General features: G+C 43.7%; 1 long non-coding RNA gene across 1 annotated transcript in view; it reads right to left on the bottom strand.

Moving 5' to 3' along the window:
- LOC112109586 overlaps positions 1 to 19,378 on the bottom strand; it is a 46,892-nt gene extending 27,514 nt beyond the window's left edge. The window contains exon 1 of the long non-coding RNA XR_002908324.3: positions 19,297 to 19,378. This is a non-coding gene — a long non-coding RNA (uncharacterized LOC112109586). The remainder of the gene's footprint in view (positions 1 to 19,296) is intronic.
- Between the last annotated feature and the right edge of the window lie 1,268 nt (positions 19,379 to 20,646).

Here is a 20,646-nt window from a genome sequence, read left to right as displayed (position 1 = left end):
TTATTGGACTTAATTCTCTTTACCAAGTCCGGTGAAGAGAATCTGAGTGCTTAACTTGACAGTCACTGAATATCAAAAGCTGATACTATGTTGGCACCTGTGATCTAATGGATTGAGCTCAGGCCTGAGAGCCAAGATCTCCTGAGTTGTAACTTTGGCCCACTAACTTCTTTGCTTCAGTTTCACATCTGTAAAATAAGGGTAATAATACTTGTTTGCCTGCTGTTGTGAGGATTAGTTATGGGGCTGCTCCTTATGTGGAAGTCCCACTGATTTCCATAGGGATTATGTGATTTTAAAAAGTCCAGTGCTTTTAAAACCCTTGAAAATGTGAAGTTCTGTGTTATTGCTGAAGGCTACCACATTCATATTAGCTACCTCTTTGCCATTTTAAAATATCATAAACAACAATAATGCTGTCCTATATTCTGATCCTGCATTTTTTCAACACCTAAATCTGCTCCAGATTTCAGAGTGCAAGAAATTCAGGATAGGAACCCTAGCCCTTACTGGATGCAGTCTTATGATTCTGAAGCAATCTTAAGTTTAAAACAAAGTTTGTTTTCTATGTTGAAATTATCTTTTATAATAAACCCCTGGTGCTTTGAACAACAAATCCGTTTCATTACCCAAAAACCTTTTGCCTCTATTACACATAGGCAATATTCTGCTGTCATTAGCAGATTGTGCATAAGTGCATATTAAACTTAAAATACTTTGTTTATAAAGTAAATGCAATGTTTGTGTTTTCTCCAAAACTAAACAGATATAAAAGGACAGGGGGATACATTTTGGTTCACCTTTCTTGACAATATCTAGTGATCTAGACATGATGCAAAGAGTGATAGCTAGGTTCTACATATCGCTTTACATGTGAAGAAATTGCTGCAAGTTTTGTTGCGTAACTCTGAGATCAATTTTTAAATGATATACAATAAGTTGGTGGGCAGTTTCCCAGAAACCCTATTAATATCTCTCAGCTACAGCTTGCAAAAGGCCAGGACTGTAACTTGCATTAAATGCTTTAGTTTTTATAAAGTGTTGAAGTTTGTTGCCTTTAGGAGCTTGCAGGATTGAAAAAGTGGGGAAGCTGGACACATTGCTAAGGCTTTATGCACGTTCAGAAAGGAAGTATCTGCAAACAGGATCTTTTCCCAACCCCCCACTTCTATCTGTAAATACCTTGTGTAGAGTCATAGGAGTGTTCGGCTAAACTGGGAGAGGCTCATCAATTTATCAAGAGTCCAAAGAGTACTTGGCAATGATAAGGGATCCATGCCCAATGTAGAGTTTCACATAAATATATTGTTCTGCCTGTCTGCCAAGATATCACACTCTTGGGGGCGTGGGGGCGAAGGATAGGAAAGGAGAGAACTCATCATTCTTTACAGAAACCTGAAGAAAGTTATGTCTGTGAATATTTTGGAATTAATACCTTTATAGATGAGATGATAATTGACAACAATTCATTTTTCTAGTGAACTGAGCATCTTCTTCTAAATTCTTAGGTCTACATTTTCCTAATTAACCTTAATGGAATTCCTGCAGATTTACACTAGGGTTTGGGAAATGAGACTAGAACTTGGCTTGTTGGACCAAATTCATCCCTGGTTTAACTCACTGAAGCCAAGTTGAGATGAAGTCAGAAGAGTTACACTAGAGATGAATTTGGCCTTGAGGGCCAAAATCTGCCCTCACTTGCTCAGGTGGAAATTAGGGTGACCAGCTGTCCTGATTTTATAGGGACAGTCCCAATTTTTGGGTCTTTTTCTTATATGGCTGCCTATTACCCCCTACCCCTTGTCCCGATTTTTCACATTTGCTGTCTGGTCACCCTAGTGGAAATATACAATCACTCTAGGTTCAGATTAGGAAAATTGGGGCTCTAGACACATCCCAAAGGGAACCCTTTGACTCTCTTTGGGGTGGCAGGATCAGAGATCACCCATACAACCATCTTCTGGCCTAGTGGGGGCCCAGCAGCACCTCCTCCCTTTGGGCAGGCTGGGCATCCTCTGTAGCTGGATTTCTGCTCCATGTATTCACACAGCTGGGGTCTTTCCTGGAGAAGGGAGATCTCAGCCACCACCCAGATGAGCAGAGGACTCTATATGTTGGAATCCGTGACAGCACTCTTGTAGAATCATGATAGGGTGGTGGCAGTAAGCATCCCCCACACAGAGAATCTTTTGCTGTGGTATTGTTGTGAGGGGTCCCCAAGAACAGTGGGTTTCAGAGTCAACGATCCATTAAATTAAATGAGGAAGATCACACCTTTCAGAGTTAGTGTTTTAAGCTGTAAGCAGACTCAGGTCAGGGATCACTGCATACATTATATTTGGATGATGTTTTCAAGGTTTTCTTTGCAACCACGATTGCTAGAAACATATTAAAAAAACAAAACTGAGATTCTGTACCACCACATGATTCCAGGACCCAAAGTGTGATATATGTGCCTATCCTTTTAATCCAGCCCTGATTAATTCCATTTAAATCAATATAATCACTCCAGATTTGCCCTCATATAGCTGAAAGAAAATGGAATGTTGTCCTAAGAATTTGGAAGTGAATGAAGTGAATTAAAAAATAAGTTTGTGTACCAATAGTTTGAAAATGCTCTTGTATAGTTATGAACTAACTTTGTCACTGGAAAGGAGAGAGAATGCAAAAGCAGAGATTAGGCTGATTATGTATAAGAAGGCAAGTAAGAAAGTGTGCATTTTTTGTTTATGCATGTATGATTGTTCCAGTATTCCTTTTATGCTCCCTGAAGTTGTAATTTTCCTTACATAGATTTATTAATAAGGGGCACAGACTTTTCAGCATGTCTTGACATTAAATTATGCTATAGAGTTTCTTCTTGTCCTCCTCCTGATATTTGGCATTAAAATCTTTTGAAGAAGTAGGATGTTGGCTACCAAGAGGTAAAAAATGTTCGACTGTGAAAAACCTGTTAGTATGAAGGAAGGTTCCTGAATAGATGCATTTTATTTTGCTCTACCTGCAGCTTGCTTGCAACAAAAGTTCCTCAGTGTTATAGCCTATATTTGAGCACTCTGCCCCTAGAATACAAAGTAAAAAGGGCTATCGAGCATCCAAAAAAAAAAAAAAAAAAAAGTGTGTACATTTGCCTTTGTAGGGAATAAGGTCAAACATGAGTGATTTGAAATCAACGCAAACAAAAATGTTCTAGTGGGATTTTCAAAGTGACTTCCCCCACACCCTTTAAATTATGTAATTAACACTACAGTACCACATTGATGAATGACATATCAGATACTGATATTATATATCCAGGAATAGTGTTTGTCCAACATGGAAGAAGAGTGCTTTATTCAGGAGAGTTAAAAAAGGTTCAGTTACCATAATTAAAAGTTAGAGTCAAAAGAGAGGTTGAAGATGACTGCTTTAAAAATGAAAAGCCAACTCAAATGATGTTAATAGAATGTAATCTGGTAGGTAAGAAAGTGATTAAGACGGTTAAGAGGACACACTGTAAATACTGGTAAAGTGGTTTAAATATGGAAAGCACAATAAAATTTTGAAATATTATTGTTATAATGTCAGTGTTACAAGAATAAACAACCAAAGATGTACAGGAGCAGTAGGAAGTGCATGGGAGAGCTTGTGTACCATATGTAGTCTGGGTGGAAGCAGATTAAACCTGTTTATATCAGGGTTAAATTTGATGCAGAGGCCCACTGGACCAGCAGAGCGTAAAGGGGGCAATCCAGAACATAACGCCATTGTGGCAAAGTGATACCTTTGTATTTGTCTTCCTACAGAGGCTGATGAGGAAATAACTACCTCAGAGTTACTCTTAACAGGTAGCAGTAGTGAAAAGGAAGCACTGTTAACGAGGGCTGGTGGAGAAATTGAGAAATGAATCTGCAATGTTCATGCAGGCCAGATGACACTGAAGGGAAAGAAGAGCAAAACAGCTGAGCTAAGAAAGAAACACTATATATATATTTCATTTACTGGGAGGAGGTATCTGATTTATTAATAAAATAATAATAATAACTTTGTCAAAGCTTCCTATTCTGGGCTGTAGACAACATTGTCATAAGTTAAGCATATAGTTACATGAAAAATAAAACCAGCAGCTTTCTCTCACTCCAAAACCAGAAAATAACCAAATGGAAATGAAATCAACTGCAACAATATTCCCTATGTCTACAAAACATCAGTGTTTACCATGCCTCTTTCACCATCAAAACCTTGTTAAATACGTGAGCCTTTCACGGTAACCTTAAAGCCAACAAATTCAGTTATTCTGGACCAACAGGTGGGGTGATCATGTTCCAACACTGAAAATCCCTCAGGGAAAAGACAGGGCTCGTTGCTCCCACACTTTTATACCAAGAGGGCTCCAGCTTCTGGAACATTCACTGAGCTTAGCTGTACGCTATCACTCAGGCAGAGAGGTGGTCTCAGATATTGTAGGCAGCTTCCAAACCATTAGGGCTTTATGGATCAAAAAAGATACCTTATAGTCCACCTGGAAACCAATAGTCAGCCAGTGCCTACCACAGAGAACTGGTCTGTTGTGAGCCCTGGTAGATAAACCACATTTTCTACCAGGTACAGCTCATCTTATGCCAGGGTTGGGTCTCCTACCTTGACTAGCCAAGGGCATGTCACAGATCGCCATCGACAAAGGTCAAATAATTTGGACATGATTAGTAGAGTTAGTGCCATCTGAAATTACCTCTCACATTGACCTGTCAAAAGCATCTCAATAACTGGTCTCCCCTAAACAAGAAGTCGCTATTAAATACATTGCTTAGAAAAACACCTGGTCATAATTAGAATATAATTACATTGTGTTTGAACATTTCAGCTATGAGCTTCTCCGCCTACTACATCTTTAAAATTCTAGGAGTCTGCTGGAGGCAGCTGCCACTTTGTGCAGTGCAGCAGTTAATGCAGCATTTTACAAAGACCGTGCTCATGTTGACACATTACTTTGTTCTTCCTTGTTTTGTTGTTTTCCTTTAATTTAAAATAAAAGCCATTTGGACTGAAGGCATAGGGTTACTCTTTGGATAGGAAGGAACGTAATATGAATTCCAGCAGTGACGATGGGATCAAAGCCCAAAGAGAACTCAGAGAATGTGACGAAGCAATTAAGAGGTTTCATGGTTAAATATAAGAATAAACGTCCAAAACTGAAATTTCCATGAACACGATGTGTGTCTCTTATCAACACTGTCTCACAAAATGGCTACTGCCTCTGCACTCTCCTAGAAATGTAAAGTGTCCAGCCCTCAATCCCCCAACTTTAACTTTTTTTTCTTTGCTTTGCTTTCATTTCATTTCATTTTTCCTCTTTACATTGAGCTCCTGCAGGGACTCGTGACCGGAAGCCCTTTGCAAGGCTGCATCCTGCTAAATGCAGACATGGCAAGAAGGGTACAAAGTTCTTCTTTTTGCAAGCTGGCTTGTCTTCAGATCAGGCTAACAGGTTTCAGTAGTTTGAAAATACCCCGAATGGTTTCACATCCTGTCATTTTCAAATAATCAGGAACATGGTGAACGGGTGTGTGGAGTGCTGTTCTAATCCTCAATGGTATGCAAAAACCACACTGAAATGACAAGTATGGTGATCTCTCGGGAAAGAAAGCTGCTGATTCAGTCAATATCATTGAGATCTTCCCCTCTAGAATTTTCTACCTCCAGCTCCCAGATACAAAGGGACTTTTGTGTAATGTACTGAGCTGTAGTACTATGGGATTCTGTGTACTGTACTCTGTAGTATTTGGTTTCTCACTACAGCACATGTTTTTATAATGTGGGGGAGGGGAAGGGAAGCTGCTTTTAAATAGGGTGCCAATAATCTGTTGCAAAAGACTGGCGCTCTCTGAGCCAATTAGTCCTGAAGGCAACTGTTTCACCGCAGGAGAACCTGAGTGCAAGGGACAGAATCGAGATTAGGGACAGAAAAGACCACACAGTGCAACTAGTCTGTCCATCTGCCAATGCAGGATTATTCACTGTAGTATATTTTTCTACTCTACTGCATTGTCTAATCTACTTTTAATATTAGAATTGGTAACTGAAACCTTCTGCTGATAAGTAAGTGGTGTAAAAAACCAAACTTTCATACAAAGGTGTTTGCAAAAAAAGCTACATCTAGAGTTGATAAACTAGATTTCTTTTAGATTCGTCTCAGGTTTTATGCCAGCTTCTGCTGCTGTAGAGTTGTGATCCCTGGAAACCCCCTGCAGCAGGAAGCCTGCCAGTAGGGAGGCTGGGTTAGTGGAAGGCAACTGCAAGTTCTCCTCCACTGGGAGCAGGGAGTTACTGCAGCCCAAAATGTGGGTGGCAATGGGCAGGGAGGTGACAAGGTAGAGGCAACCAGGGCATGTGCTGATTCAGTGCATGCCCTCAGCAGCCTCCCGTGGCAGGGCTGCTATGGAGACCCTGCTATAACTTTAAGCTGGTCCCCTGCAGAGCTAGTAAACTGAGGGATGGAAGGCTCAGTGGCTTCCCTCTGAGGCTGTGTGTACTCTAGGAGCGCTTTATAGGAATACCAGTATACTATACTGGCAAAGCGTTCCTAGTGTGAATGCAGCTATCCCAGTATAATAAAACCATTCCCCACAAGTACTGGTAAAGAATCTGCCAGTATAACTGCATTTCCACTACGGACTTCTGCTGGCACACCTATATCAGCCTGCAATCACACCTCTTCACACCCTTGACCGACATAGCTATGCTGGCAGAGGTCTGTAGTGTGGACATAGCCTGAGTATATACCTCCTCATAGCCCTTGGGGCCAAGCCAGGGCACGAAGGCATAGTACAGACATCCCTGCACCAGTTTTGGTGCTCCACACTACTTAGATATAAAACTAGATGAATATGGTCACAAGTTCTTAACTGCGCTCCACGGCACCATTTGTTTGCAATAATCTTTTAGGGCAGGGGTCGGCAACGTTCGGCACGCGGCTCGCCAGGGTAAGCACCCTGGCGGGCCGGGCCAGTTTTATTTACCTGCTGACGCGGCAGGTTCGGCCGATCGCGGCCCACACTGGCCGCGGTTTGCCGTCCCGGGCCAATGGGGGCGGCGAGAAGCCGCGGCCAGCACATCCCTCGCCCGCGCCACTTCTCGCCGCCCCCATTGGCCCGGGACGGCGAACCGCGGGCAGTGGGGGCTGCGATCGGCCGAACCTGCCGCGTCAGCAGGTAAATAAAACTGGCCCGGCCCGCCAGGGTGCTTACCCTGGCGAGCCGCGTGCCGAACGTTGCCGACCCCCGTTTGAGGGCCACATGAGGCCTAAATCGTGCGTGTCCCTGCATGGGTGCACAAGCTGAGGGAAGAGGGTACAAGGAACCTCCCCAACCTCCCATCCCTCTGCAGAGGCAGTCACAACATGGCTGAAAAACACAGAGACTTTGGAGCCCAATTCACCGTTGCCTTGCATCTTGTGTGCCATTTACACCGATGCAAAGTAATGTTTCCATTCTGATCTAGTAGGGTTTTACATGCATTTTTATACTCACTTCGCATTGGAGTAAATGAATACACAAGAGTTGGAGCAACGGTGAATCAGGTCCTTGGTGAGACTAACACCACTAGCAGTACTAGCCTCTCCAAAGAGGGCAGAGAGGGGTACAGTGAAGACAGGGTCACCATGCTCTATTGCACATTACTGACTAGCTACAGTGCGTATGCAGGGCACATACCGCACCCTGTTAAGGGATGGCGGAGCTGGCACTGCAGCATGCATTCCCCAGGAGGAATTGTGGTTGCATTAAACTGTATATTTCAATCCAACCCCAGAACTGTGGAAGGGAAAAATATAGTGCTAAGAAAACAGATTATTTAGGTTTGTGAGCTGAGCAGAGCTCTGGCAGTACAAGAGCTCTCTTGTTTCCACAGCCTCCCACAGCTGCACTCCTAAATATATCCTCTACAGAGAACTGCATTTCTCCACCTCTCTCTCAGACCAATCAGATTTTCACAAACGTCAGGTTCCCTTGGGATATGCAAGCAGACAGCCACAAATGCCCTAGTTACAGGACCTTATGTAGGATGGAAGAGACTAACACGTCTCCATCTGAATGAAATTGTTACGGACACAGACAATTTCAAGAGGGAATGTGTGCAGATGATTCATAAAAGCACACAGTAGCTTTCAGAGTGGTAGCTGTATCAGCAAAAAGAATGAGGAGTACTTGTGGCACCTTCGAGACTAAGGAAAGCTCATACTCAAATAAATTTGTTAGTCTCGAAGGTGCCACAAGTACTCCTCGTTCTTTTCACATAGTAGCTTGTTATTGATACATGATATTGATAATGATGGGGTCCAGTTACTTCCTCATTTTAGCCCATCCATTTGCATGCAGCCTGGATCAGGAGCTGAAAATCATTCTCATTTGATGATTGTTCACTGGCCTATGTGAAAAGAATTCATGCATCTCAGGCCAGTTGCCAGCAGACAAGTGTCAGCTCAACAAAAATAACACCACCGAAGAGGGCACTAACTGTCCACCACAGATGGCAACCTTAGCTGAGATGTACCTCAAGGATGGAATGAGACAGAATTCCTATTCCAGTTCAGGACTGTGGCACATTGAGACAATCCTGTGATCTGGAGAAAACTTGCCCAGTGGCTACCCATGCTGTACTACTGTGTACTACCTGTTCTGGGCATAAAAAGAGGACTGTAGTCTCCAGGGATGTCAATTTAGTACCTTTCAGAAGCACTAAATTCATATAAAATGTACAGATGCTTTCTAAGGTTATGGGCCTGCTGCTACTCTCTGCTTCATGGAGTGGAGTGAAACTCATGCAAACAGCAGGCAAATGTGCACAGGAGCATGGGAAGAGGGGAAAGACGTGTACGTGGTGTGCTGCCCCTTTACCGCAGCCACTTATCCATGACATAATCATCTCTGTTCATCTGAGCCTTCACACAGGAGGAGATAATTCGCTGGGCTGGAGAGCTGAGGGGACCAGGGAGAAACATTCTAGGTAGTAGGCAGACCAGTGTCATTGCGGATGTTAATGTTGTTCATTGTGGTATTTACTTCTTTATTGTTTCTGCATACCGTCTCCTCCCCCATGTAAAGCCACAGCCCGAGGATCAAGGGCAGCACAGCCACTGAGCCAGCTGTGCTGCTAGGGGAGGAAGGGGAGCCCAGGAGTGCATGGCCCTTTGAATGAATGCACCAAGGCTGAATTTACACGGGATTAAAGTGCTTCCCTCCTGCTCCTTCTGTGCTGCCCTCCAAATTTATAATAGAGTCATGTTGCATACTTTTATCAATTAGATCATAACTTCTTTGGGGGTAGCTAGCACCAGGTGTCTCTATCCTGGGAGCCTCTGAGCACTATTGCAATACACATAATAAAGAAAAGGAAAAAGTGCCCTTTGTGACACAGCTAATTCTGTGACTCAAATTAATGCAGGAAGAAGGACCCCTGGTGAATTTCCTCCCGCTCCAACTGCCTGCCTGCTTGGATTAGACTCCTCCCATTCTTTGCCTCTTTCCCACAGAAATCCCTGTTTCTTCACCACCTTGTGTTCATTTTAGCAACAAAGTGAAATTGAAAGAATCTGATCAATTCCTAAAGTCTCCCCTCTGCCTCCTTGAAAAGGGAGCCAAGCTGGGTATACCTTGCAAAGGGGACTAGCTGGAAACAGATTTAGCCACCTCATGCATGATCTTAACCCCTGGGATTTTTAGGTGCTTTTTCTTCCTGCAATCTCAATGCTCAGATATTTATCAAGCATTCAGATCAGAACTTTAACCACAGAACATTTTGCAACAACAAAACACCAAGTTCATATGGGAATGACTGTGCAGCCCACATGACTTCTGTGAAATAAATATAAATGATAATTATACGGGAAGGCCCAGTGGACATTTTCAAAAAAATAAATTTCTCACTCTTTTAGGTAGCCACAGATCACAAATCACCAGAGTATCTAGTTGCCAAATGGCAGTAGAATGAAACTGGTTGAAGACTACAAAGTAGGTTCTATTTTCATTCTTATTGGCCAAAGTTTTCAAATTTAGGAATCTAAAGGTGGGCGTCTAAATCCATATTTAGGCCTGTAAATGAAAGTGGCCTGGTTTTCATATGTGCTGAATAATCACAACTTCCCCTGAAATAAACAGGAACTTTGGGGGTGCTTGGCACCTTGAAAACCAGGTCATTGATTTTAGATGCCTATATGTGGATTTAGGTGCCTAACTTTAGTCAACCAAGTCTGAAAATTTTGCCTGTAGGTTTTGATTGTACTTCAATGGCTTTTTTTATGTTATTGCTTCCTCCCTCACTCTTCTGTCCATTTCTCTCCTCTGGCCCCTTCCTTCTTTCTACCTACTTTTCCTCCTCTTTGTTCCTCTCAGCTTTGTTAGGGCTCCTTTCCAATCTTGTTGAAGTCAATGGAGGCAGGATGAGGCCCTTACTGTGAGTAGGTTTTTGCAGAAGACTCTTTTAAATCCTCGCTATTATGGCTTTACACAGCAACCAGGGAGGGCTGCATTCAGGAACAGACTGAATGAGGAGGCCTGTGAGCTGTACAGAATATTTCCAAGTGGAGCTGAGCACACTCTTGGACCCCACTGCCCGCTGGCCAGTAGTACTGGATCAGAACATTCATTTTGCCCATCCCTAAGGTCAGGGAGAATATTGGCACGGATGTATTTCCTCTTTTGGAGGAATCTGTTGGCTGGACTGCCTAGCAAGCCATCTAGGCAAAGCTGTCGCGGTATACTGTGGTTTCTAGGAAGACTTACATCTTGCCCTTCCCACCTAGAGGTAAACACAGAGGTCCCTCCCTATTGGAGGGATAGGGCCACTGGTGGAAAATAGGCTAAACTGGAGGTCTTCATGCTCCTCCCTCTCCCTCCCCCCCCCCAAAAAAAGTGTTTCTGAGTTCTTACATGTAACGCTGACGTGAGCTGTGGACACTCAGGTCTGCAGGCACGATCTGAAAAATACCATAGGTTCCTAGAGGAACAGCATATTTAAGGAGCTATCCTCTCCCCAACTCTCTGACTGGAGAGGGCCCTGCTTGCAGCAAAACCTTCACAGGGAGATAGATCTGGGATGCCCACAGGATAAAGTAAAGTGGTCCACAGTAAGGGCCATGAAGCTTCTCCATAACCCAGCTCTCTCTGCAGCCCTACAGGATTTGGGAAAGTGGGTCAGGGTGAGCCAGGATAGAGCAGATGAATCCACTGCTGTGCAGAGCCACTAGTTATTGAGTGGAGGGCACAGTAACAACACTAGGGGTGATGCAGTCTGGAGGTTACAGCAGGGCAGTGTGAAAGAGCAAAGGAAATTGAAACAGAAGCGATTTGAAAAAGAACCAGAATCCTTCCACTGGGAGCTCAGCTCCCAGATGTTTGGTATCAAAGGACCATTAGGAGATTGAAGACAGATTATTTTTGGTTCCTCTCTCTTAACCTTCTAAGACTATTCTGTTTCTATATTTGCAAGTTGTTAAGATTTTAAACAGGAACATCGCTGTGGGGAGAGAGCAGCCCCCATTAATACCTCTTGTGCTCTACAGGACAGGAGCCCTGATTCCTGAGGACATACCAGGCTGGTCCACAGCATAGAGACTGCTTCACTGGATGATGAGTGGGAGCTCTGTGTATCAGGAAACGTTGTAGCCAGCAGACCAAAGGGGCTTTCCCTATGTGAACGTCCTAAAGTCCACTGGACAGCATGGACTCCCCCGGACTTCCATGGATCATCTTCAGTGGACCTTACGACTATTTTTTAAAAATAAGGAAATTACCACCCACAAAAAAACCCCTTCATTTAGGCGAGGAAGCTAAGATTGCAGGCACATATCAGCAGTTGGAATGCATATTACTGTTAAAAACATTGGAGTTATAAAAACAAACTTAAGAAGCCAAGGAAATTCAGAGCTAAAATTGTACTTCTCAAGCAAGGCACTAACTGAACCTACCACATTCTTAGCTGCCCAGACAACAGTCTTTCCCGGGCAGAGCTGAATATCAGCATTCCATTACACAGAACAAGGCCTCAGGAGGTGCCTGCAAGCTGAGTGGTTGTTGTTACGCTCTAGTAGAAATGGAACTGTGATAAACTTACTTCACAATGCGACTCTCCTTCATGATCATCTGACTTTGGCTTTGTTTATTGGTAACCAATTGTTTAAAGAGCTCATCTGTTTAATTATGAACATATAATAAGAAGAGGAATGGCACCTTTAACCATTATTATTTGGGGGCCAGATTCTGCCACCCTTGGTTGCTCACTGGCATTTTTTAAAGCTTGATGCAAACACACAATAGCGAACACATTTTAAAATCCTACTGTAGACAGGACATATTGTACTTTTAACATGTGTTATATCTAATTGAGTTGACCAGACACAATATAAGGTGAATAAGGTGCAAATTTCTAACATTCAGGGTAATAAACATTGGAACAATTTACCAAGGGAGATGATGGATTCTCCAAAACTTGAAATCTTTAAATCAAGGCAGGATTATCTTTCTAAAAAATACACTACAACACAAACAGAAGTTATGAGCCCATGAATTATTGGGTGAGATTCTCTGGGCTGTGTTATGCAGGAGGTCAGATTAGATTATCATAATGTTCCCTTCAGCCCTTAAAATACACCAATGTATGAACTGTAGAGTGGATCCTAGGGTTTACATTGACCATCAGGTACATGATGAAACTACAACCTGTCCTGGTTATACTAGGATCATATGTTAGTTTTAAACATACACCTGTTTTTTCCCTAGTGTGGACATGCCGCTGTAGTGCTGTAATGTAGGTTCTTCCTACATCAATGGAAGGGGTTTTTCCATCAGTATAGATAATCGATGTAGCTGGTGGTAGCTAGGTTGACGGAAGAATTCTTCCATTGACCTAGCTGCATCTACACAGGGGGTGAGGTCTGCTTAATTAAGGTGCAATGGGATGTGAATTTTTCACACCTCATAGTGACCAGCTAGGTTGTTCTACATTTTAAATGTAGACCAAGGCAAAGAGGGCTGGGATTGCTGTACAGAAGCAGCAAGGTCACCCAATGGGGTGGTTCCCTGTTGCTCCACAGTTATCACCAGGGGTCCAATTAAGGATGGTAGTGGTTGGCTGCACAGGGAGATACCCTCACTGCATGGCAGATGCAGTGCAGGGTGTTAATTGAGGAGTATAACACACGGGTAATGATGGAAGTGTCAGGCTTCTGAGGAGGAAAAAAAAAGCACATTCCAGACATGGAATGCAGGTCTGTGAGAGTCAGGAAATGGCTGTTTCCATAGTGCTGTGTGCTATATCATGAGCCTAGCAACAGGGAACAGAGAAAGCATGTGGGTCTGATTCTCCATTACCCTACCAGTGTCAATTTTACACCATTTTACTTTGCAAATGTCTACACAAGGTGCACAGAAACAGAGAATCAGGCCCCTTGGTTCCAAATATTATCGCATGTAACCTGTTTATGAAGTTACAGAACTCTAAATGTAATCCTTGTTTATTAAATGGGGCCAGTAGGACTGGAGGAAATCCAGGAGATTTTGTTTGACATGATTTGTTGATGGTTCAAGCTGCCAGCCTGCAGGAGGAAGCATTATATCAGTCTAATGGCAAGCGGACAATAGAACATCGATATAATCAACTATTTATTTGTTGTAAGATGTGAAAAATGGTCCCAGCTGATAGGCTTTTATTAATATTATTGAGTAATTCTTGATGCTTGTTACACTTTGGCTGCTTGGGAAACTTCAGTGGGGCATCATTTGTCCCCTGCCTTCAGCATGAAAACAGAATTCAAATCCCTTCTTGGAAACAAAGGTGCTTCCCAGGAGCCTGGCATGCTGCCTGCATACCAAGAGCCGTAGCCAGGCAACAGCAAAAAGATCAGTGCTTGAGCCTCACCCATGATGCATCTGCCTTACAAACAATTCCTGCCACGTAGGCAAGACTGTGCAGGATAATGGAAAATTACTGCAGGGTTTTTCTTAAAGAGCAAGTGTTCCTTTTCGAGAAGGCTATTTCTCCACAGCCTGCGTTCTAGCACTATGAACGCAAAGGTGGTTTCCCTATAAGAACATCTGCAGTGCATCACTAGTACAATATACCTCGAATAGAGGGAGGCGTTATTCATAGGATTTTTCCAATAACTTTGTTAGTAAAAATATTAGGCATCGAGCTAAACTTTGGCAGGGCAGCTGAGCTTCCAAAAGCAAGAGGTGAACGAATGAGAGGCTGCCTTTATAAATCTGCTTTCGACACTGACTCCAAGATGGCTCCGCTTCAAGTGACGCAGTTAAAATTAATCGGGAACTGAAGCCAAAAAAAAAAATCTCTCTAGCACTTGGCAGGCTCAGCATTCAAATGGCTGCCTGGTAAATTTCTGAGCGTTAAGTCTGTAGCAAGAAAGGATACCTAAAAGAAACAACAGGGCAGCTTTACCAGGCATGAGAAGTGATGTACTGGACAACAGCTATTTTTAAAAATTTTGCCCCAGTTTGATTAGCTCCGTTTTCTAGCATAGAGGGAATTATTTATCAAGATTGTATTATGTCTGTCTGTCTCCAACTGTATGTCTAATCACACACACATAGTTCTGATGGGAAGTTGCTACAAAATCAAATTTTATTACAGAATTAAACCACCATCCAGACTGGTCTCTTGCTTTTTGTAATGCGAAAGTCAGGTTTTATAGTTTGGCAGACCTTCTCATTTGGAAGGGACCTCTTTACCGTGCAGGGTTTAATAGAAGCTACCCTCACAGAGTAACCGGAAGGTGGATAAAAACACTGCGTCGGTTTTACACAAACAGTGCTCTGTGTGCACCTCAGAATCAGTTCCTGCACCAATTACACATTGCAAAAATAATTTCTGTGTGATTTCTATTCTTTACCTTCTTTGATGCTGAGCTCCTTGGATTTAGTCTTTGAGTATGTTCTGATCTACTATCGTTGGCAGTCTTATCTTGAAGCCCTATTGAGACAAACCTTTTCCACCCACCCCTTGTGTGCTTGGAAATAACATTAGAGATTAACATTGATGCCTTTGCCAGGATGCGTTTTCTTGTTCTGTGCAGGTGTTGCTCATGCTGTGCGGCAATCCGGGTGGCTAGCGGACATTCTTTAGTAGGAAGCCATGCTTTGTGGCCTTGACTGTCAAGTCTCTTGCAGTTCTGGGAGTCCTTGGCCAGACCATGCTATGCCAGCTCCTCAGAGAAATGATCTTTGATCTTACACCATTCCCTGACATGCTTTTCGTCCAACAGCACTTTTCAATGCATCTGCCTCTGCCTGTTCCTTTTGTTTGTCTTACCATCGATATAAATTCTAAACCAAAAGCTATGCACTGTGTTATGCCAGGAAAGGAAACTAAAGCCCTCCCCGTGAGATGGGGGTTTGTATTATCGAAGTCACCCTTTCTCTCTAAATTGCTCTCTTTCCTCTCTTTCTTTTTTAAATAGAAGCCACTTTTGTTTTGAAGCTGCCCTCAATGTAAAATGCACAGGGGAAAGTAATTGCATTTAATAGAAACTGGCCTCTTTTTGTAGTTGCCTTCAATATTGAAGTCCTAAGGAGAAACATAATTAGAAGCTGCAACTTCTAAACAAAGATATACGGTAACAGCGGTTGCTGCCTGTTTGCTATCTAGTGAGCTTTTGGAACTGCTTGGAAAGTGAAACTCGATAGATAAGCCACCTCATGGGAAATGTAAAGGGCTCTGGTTTCTAACAACTCTTCTGCAAGCTCTAAAAAGGAATTATACCCTCTTACAGTACAGAAGTCCCACTGCAAAGATTGCTGTAAAAGAACCTACGAGTGTGCCCACCAGCTGGTAGCAGATCATTCCGATCGACTGATTCTGATCTTCGCAGTTTAACAGCTTTGCAGTTATGCAGTAATGTTTAATGGTGGAACAGGCTGGTGTCTAAGTGGGAAGTTCCCAGGCTTGCCCCAGTCAATGTGTTCCAAGAGTAATCATCCCTTCCTCAATCAGAAGAGTGGGATCATACTTGCCCTGTACGTAGCTGTAGGTGGAATTTTCTGTTGGTGTTCCAAGGCCATGAGAAGGGAGGCAGAAGGCAAAAGGCCCAGAGTTTAGTAAATACACAGACACACTGGAATTGAACAGAAAGGCGTTGCAGCATTATTAGGGTTCCTTGTTTACTAACACAGTCCAGTTTTCCAAACATCAGGTATTATTTTCACAGGAATGTGGATAAGTTTAAGAGCCCCAGCCTTAGCTACTGACTGTCCTCTCTCTGAGCCCTGTCATAGAAGCTGCCTTAGCTAGATCTAACATGTCCTCCCTCTCTCTGGTCATTATTACCCAGGAAGCAGGAGGAGCTAAATGTAAATTCCTTCTATAAAGCCAGGCTCACAGGGTGGAGAAAGGTAATTCTGTTTTGTGAAGGATTTTGACATTTTGAAATTTGGTTTCACTCTGAGTTGGAATGAGAACAAAACATTTCCTCTGCAAAAGGGAATGGAATGCCTGGCTAGCAGGTTTTGAAAGCTGCCTGGAAGGCAAAATCCCATCAGACCCCTGCCTCGCTTGCTGGGCATTTGTGCAAACCAAATGGGATTTCAGGGTTTGAATAAATCCCAAAGCTCTAAATGAAACATAAAAAACTGCTGAATTCTGACCATTTTTACCCCAAGCCTTAAAGGAGCCCAGGTTCTCTCGAAAGCTGGCTTAGGTTTCTGTATCTTTAAAATGAGGATGACAATATTGTTGGGATCAGAGGTGTGTGTAGCTTAATAAGTGTTTGAAGTAGTATTAGGTCTACAGATGAGAGGTTTTATGTATAGTTAAATGCCAAAGTATTGTGACTAGAGCAGAAGCATTCCATGCAATAAGAGATTTTTCTGGGATCTGTGCACCTTGTGTCTGACTCTAGATCAGGGGTCGGCAACGTTTGGCACGCGGCTCGCCAGGGTAAGCACCCTGGCGGGCCAGGCCAGTTTATTTACCTGCTGACGTGGCAGTTTGGCCGATCGCGGCCCCCACTGGCCGCGGTTCGCCGTCCCGGGCCAATGGGGGCGGCGGGAAGCGGCGTGGGCGAGCGATGTGCTGGCCGCGGCTTCCCGCCGCCCCCATTAGCCCGGGACGGCGAACCACGGCCAGTGGGGGCCGCGATCGGCCAAACCTGCCGCGTCAGCAGGTAAATAAAGTGGCCCGGCCCGCCAGGGTGCTTACCCTGGCAAGCCGCGTGCCAAACGTTGCCGACCCCTGCTCTAGATTTTGACCCAAATTCACTGTGTGGAACTGCAGTAGATTTGCCCCTTGGACTGTAAATCATGTGGCTCATGTCATGGTTGCAGTGTGGAACAAACGCACAAAAGGGAAATAGAATTACTGTACCTCAAGAAATGTGGCTGTAAATTCTTTGAGGACCAAAGCATTATTGACAAAAACATCCAGCCTTTGTTTCCTGGCCCCGTGAACAGCATTTCCTTTCACACAGACTGAAATGGGCGTTTTCATTAAGAGCATAAAGGGATATCTCTCATAGTGTGTCCCCAGAAGCCAAATGCAGCCCAGAAAATTGTCACATGTTAAATTCAGGGCTGGAATATGGCTGCCAATAGCTCTGTCTGTTGAACAGGCACATGGGATAGGATAGGAGGACAGTGCATAAATGAGAACTGTCTTTAGACAAAGAGAATTGCTATACAAGCTGGGCCAGTTTCTACTTACTCCTCTTCTGTGTATCTCATGTACCAGGTGTTCAGTATTAATAAATCATGCCCAACCCTTTTAACCACATCCTGTGTAATGAATACCCGTTGCCTCCACAGTATTGTCCTGGCTAAGCAATACCTTGGGCCCTAGCCTGCAATTGCACTGAAGTCTGTAAATGTTCAGTGGGAGCAGGCTTGGACTCTGTGTGTTTATTTTTAGGTTAAGAGGTTATTTTTGAAGCGTCTATGCATCAAGCCTGCCCCGAGATCAATTACACATAATCTGCCAACTCCCCTAGAGCCGTGTCTGTCTTTAGTAGGGTTGCCATGCAGGTGAAGTTGTGTCAGCACTTCTATTAAAGCACCTTTCTCCCCTCCACCCCACCCCCCGCACTTCCAGTGTTAGTATAAATGGGCTATAAAAATCCACTCCTGGCTGAAACATACAAGATCTGAGCCTGAGAACACTCATTGGTTTAAGTAATCCTTGGTAAAATACATCTGGCTGGGGGGGATTTTTTATTATTAATTTAAAAAAAAGGGGGGGGAAGGAGATAACAGCCCAAATCCTGCAGTTAAAGATCAGCTACTGTACACTCAACTAAAATGACTTAAGGGTTTGTTTTTTTAAGTATCACTGGCGGTAGTATTGGCCGCACAGAACCACAGCTGCACAAGAATCACACGCTAAAAAAAGTGCCCATGCGTGAGCCCAGCAACCTAACTGCCATCTGGGAGTTTGCAGCTCTAGATCAGTGGTTCCCAAACTGGGGTTCGTGAACCCCTGGGGGTTCACAAAATGTTACAGGGGGTTCTCGGGGAAAAATTCCTTAATGGCGGACAGAGCTGTCCTTAGGGACCCCGGGCAGCACGGGACCAGCAGCCCGGAGCCCCTGGACTTCCAAGAGCTAAGCAGATCAAAGCGAGCATATCTATCACACTGAGGAGATTTAAATGTCAAGACTCCTTATAAGAAATGGAAAGGGAGATGGATATTTTTTTGCTGTTTTTAAAATTAAATAGGCAGCTAGTATTGTTTTTAAAATTATTATGAAGAACAAGTTTAAGCTTTGTTGTAACGTGTGTTGTTTGCCTGGACTGCTCAAGACCTGAATGCTTGTGTAGGAAGAACTCTTTGAGTTGGCTTCTTAAATCCCTTCATGCTGTTTCACGTCTGATACTCCTTGATGAAACATAGGAGCCTTGTCTTATAACAGGCTTATTCAAACTGATACAAGCTACAAAAGTGAGATCTTGGAAGAGTGTTGCCCTTTTCATAAATGTAATAAAAATACTGTAATGATAAATAGTAATTAATAATAAATAGTGTGTAATAAGCATGGCATCAAAACACATTTTATATTTCCAAGATCACTGCTTTTATAATTTATACTCAGGTAAAGGAGAAAATCCCCGGAAATATTCATTTTTAGGAGGGGGTTCGCGAGACTTGACATTTTAGTGAAAGGGGTTCACAGGTGGTTAAAGTTTGGGAACCACTGCTCTAGATTGTGCCTTATTCCGTGCCTCCCGGACAGCAGGGGCTGGGAGCACTGTATCTCACTTCCTGAGTTTCAGCTCAGCTGAATGACACCTCTTACATTGATGACGTATTGTTGTTCTTACTCACCTCTCATCTCAACAGCCGACCTGTCCTCTGCTCTGTGGTATCTGACTGCACGCAGAGGCTGTAGGGAGCATTTCCATGCCAACACTCCTGCAGCAGTAGGGGAGGATTCCAACTTAGCACTTGCAAGGGCAACAGCAACCATTCTGGCCAATGCCCTCCATCCCCAAGGGTAGCTAGAGGATATGGATAGGGCTCCAGCTGGGTAGCCTACATGAAGCCATCCCAGCCTGATTCATCCTTCCCTCTGCTGGCATTACAGCTCTTGTCAATAATGCCTGGCGGGCACCACTCTATTTCCCCTCTCCCCAGCATAGCTCATCCCACTAGGGGCAGGAATTTGTCCTATTTCAGGAGTAGCACGTGTCAACTGCCCTGGATCATTTGGTTGATCAGGTAACTGCACTGCCATTAGTAGAAGCTGGATTAAAATAAGTATTTTCTACCTTTGGCTGCTGTGATCGATGCTATTACAGTTCACTGGGTAAACAATCTACCTTTGGAGGAAGAACAGATGTAAATATCAGAGATAGGCAAGAGCCAGATTCACAGCTCTGAACACACTGGCTCCCTTGGGGAGTTTGGTTCCAGCCCTGAACACTGCAGGTCAGCACAGCACTTGAATGCATTTTACATTAAATGCATACATAGTTACAGTACTGAACTGTTTGGATTGTCCCATCAGTTTTGATAATCCACCTTCTGTTAAAGCTGCTGTTCGAATAGAAAACAAAGAGCCGTTCAGCATGGGGAGTTATCAGGCAGATACTTGGAGCCTGTCATCTGATTTGTACACATGTGGGGGTTGTGTAACTGCTTAGTCTGTGTGTGCAAATACAGGTTTTACACATGTACCATTCAGAGTCCCTCTGAAAATGGAGCACTAGGGGCTGTATTGCCCCCTCATTCATTGTGAGGAATTTGTAATAATCTGGTTTATGTGTTATCGTACTGGTGCCACTTCCCTCTTCTGGATGGAACCAGAATTGCTCAAATCCATGTCATAAACCTTAATCTGCTACCAGCTAATGGAGAGTCTCCCTTTACTCAGTGATCACATCCTGAACGGAAGGATCTGAGCTCTATCCTTATTGTCACTATGAAGTACTCTGTGCCTCCGTGCAGTAAAATAGCAACTGAAAGAAGACACAGATCTGTTCCAAACATCCATTGCTGTGCATGTAAATGTTGGCCCAAGACAGAATATGGCACTGACTCTTCAAGGCCAGGTAATGAAAGGGAACGTGTAGGCCAGGGGTCGGCAACGTTCGGCACGCGGCTCGCCAGGGTAAGCACCCTGGCGGGCCGGGCCAGTTTTATTTACCTGCTGACGCGGCAGGTTCGGCCGATCGC

Source organism: Terrapene carolina, unplaced genomic scaffold, assembly GCF_002925995.2.
Source record: "Terrapene carolina triunguis isolate 2854851 unplaced genomic scaffold, T_m_triunguis-2.0 Scaffold67, whole genome shotgun sequence".
Taxonomy (NCBI): domain Eukaryota; kingdom Metazoa; phylum Chordata; order Testudines; family Emydidae; genus Terrapene; species Terrapene triunguis.
This window is presented reverse-complemented; position numbering and strand designations above follow the sequence as displayed.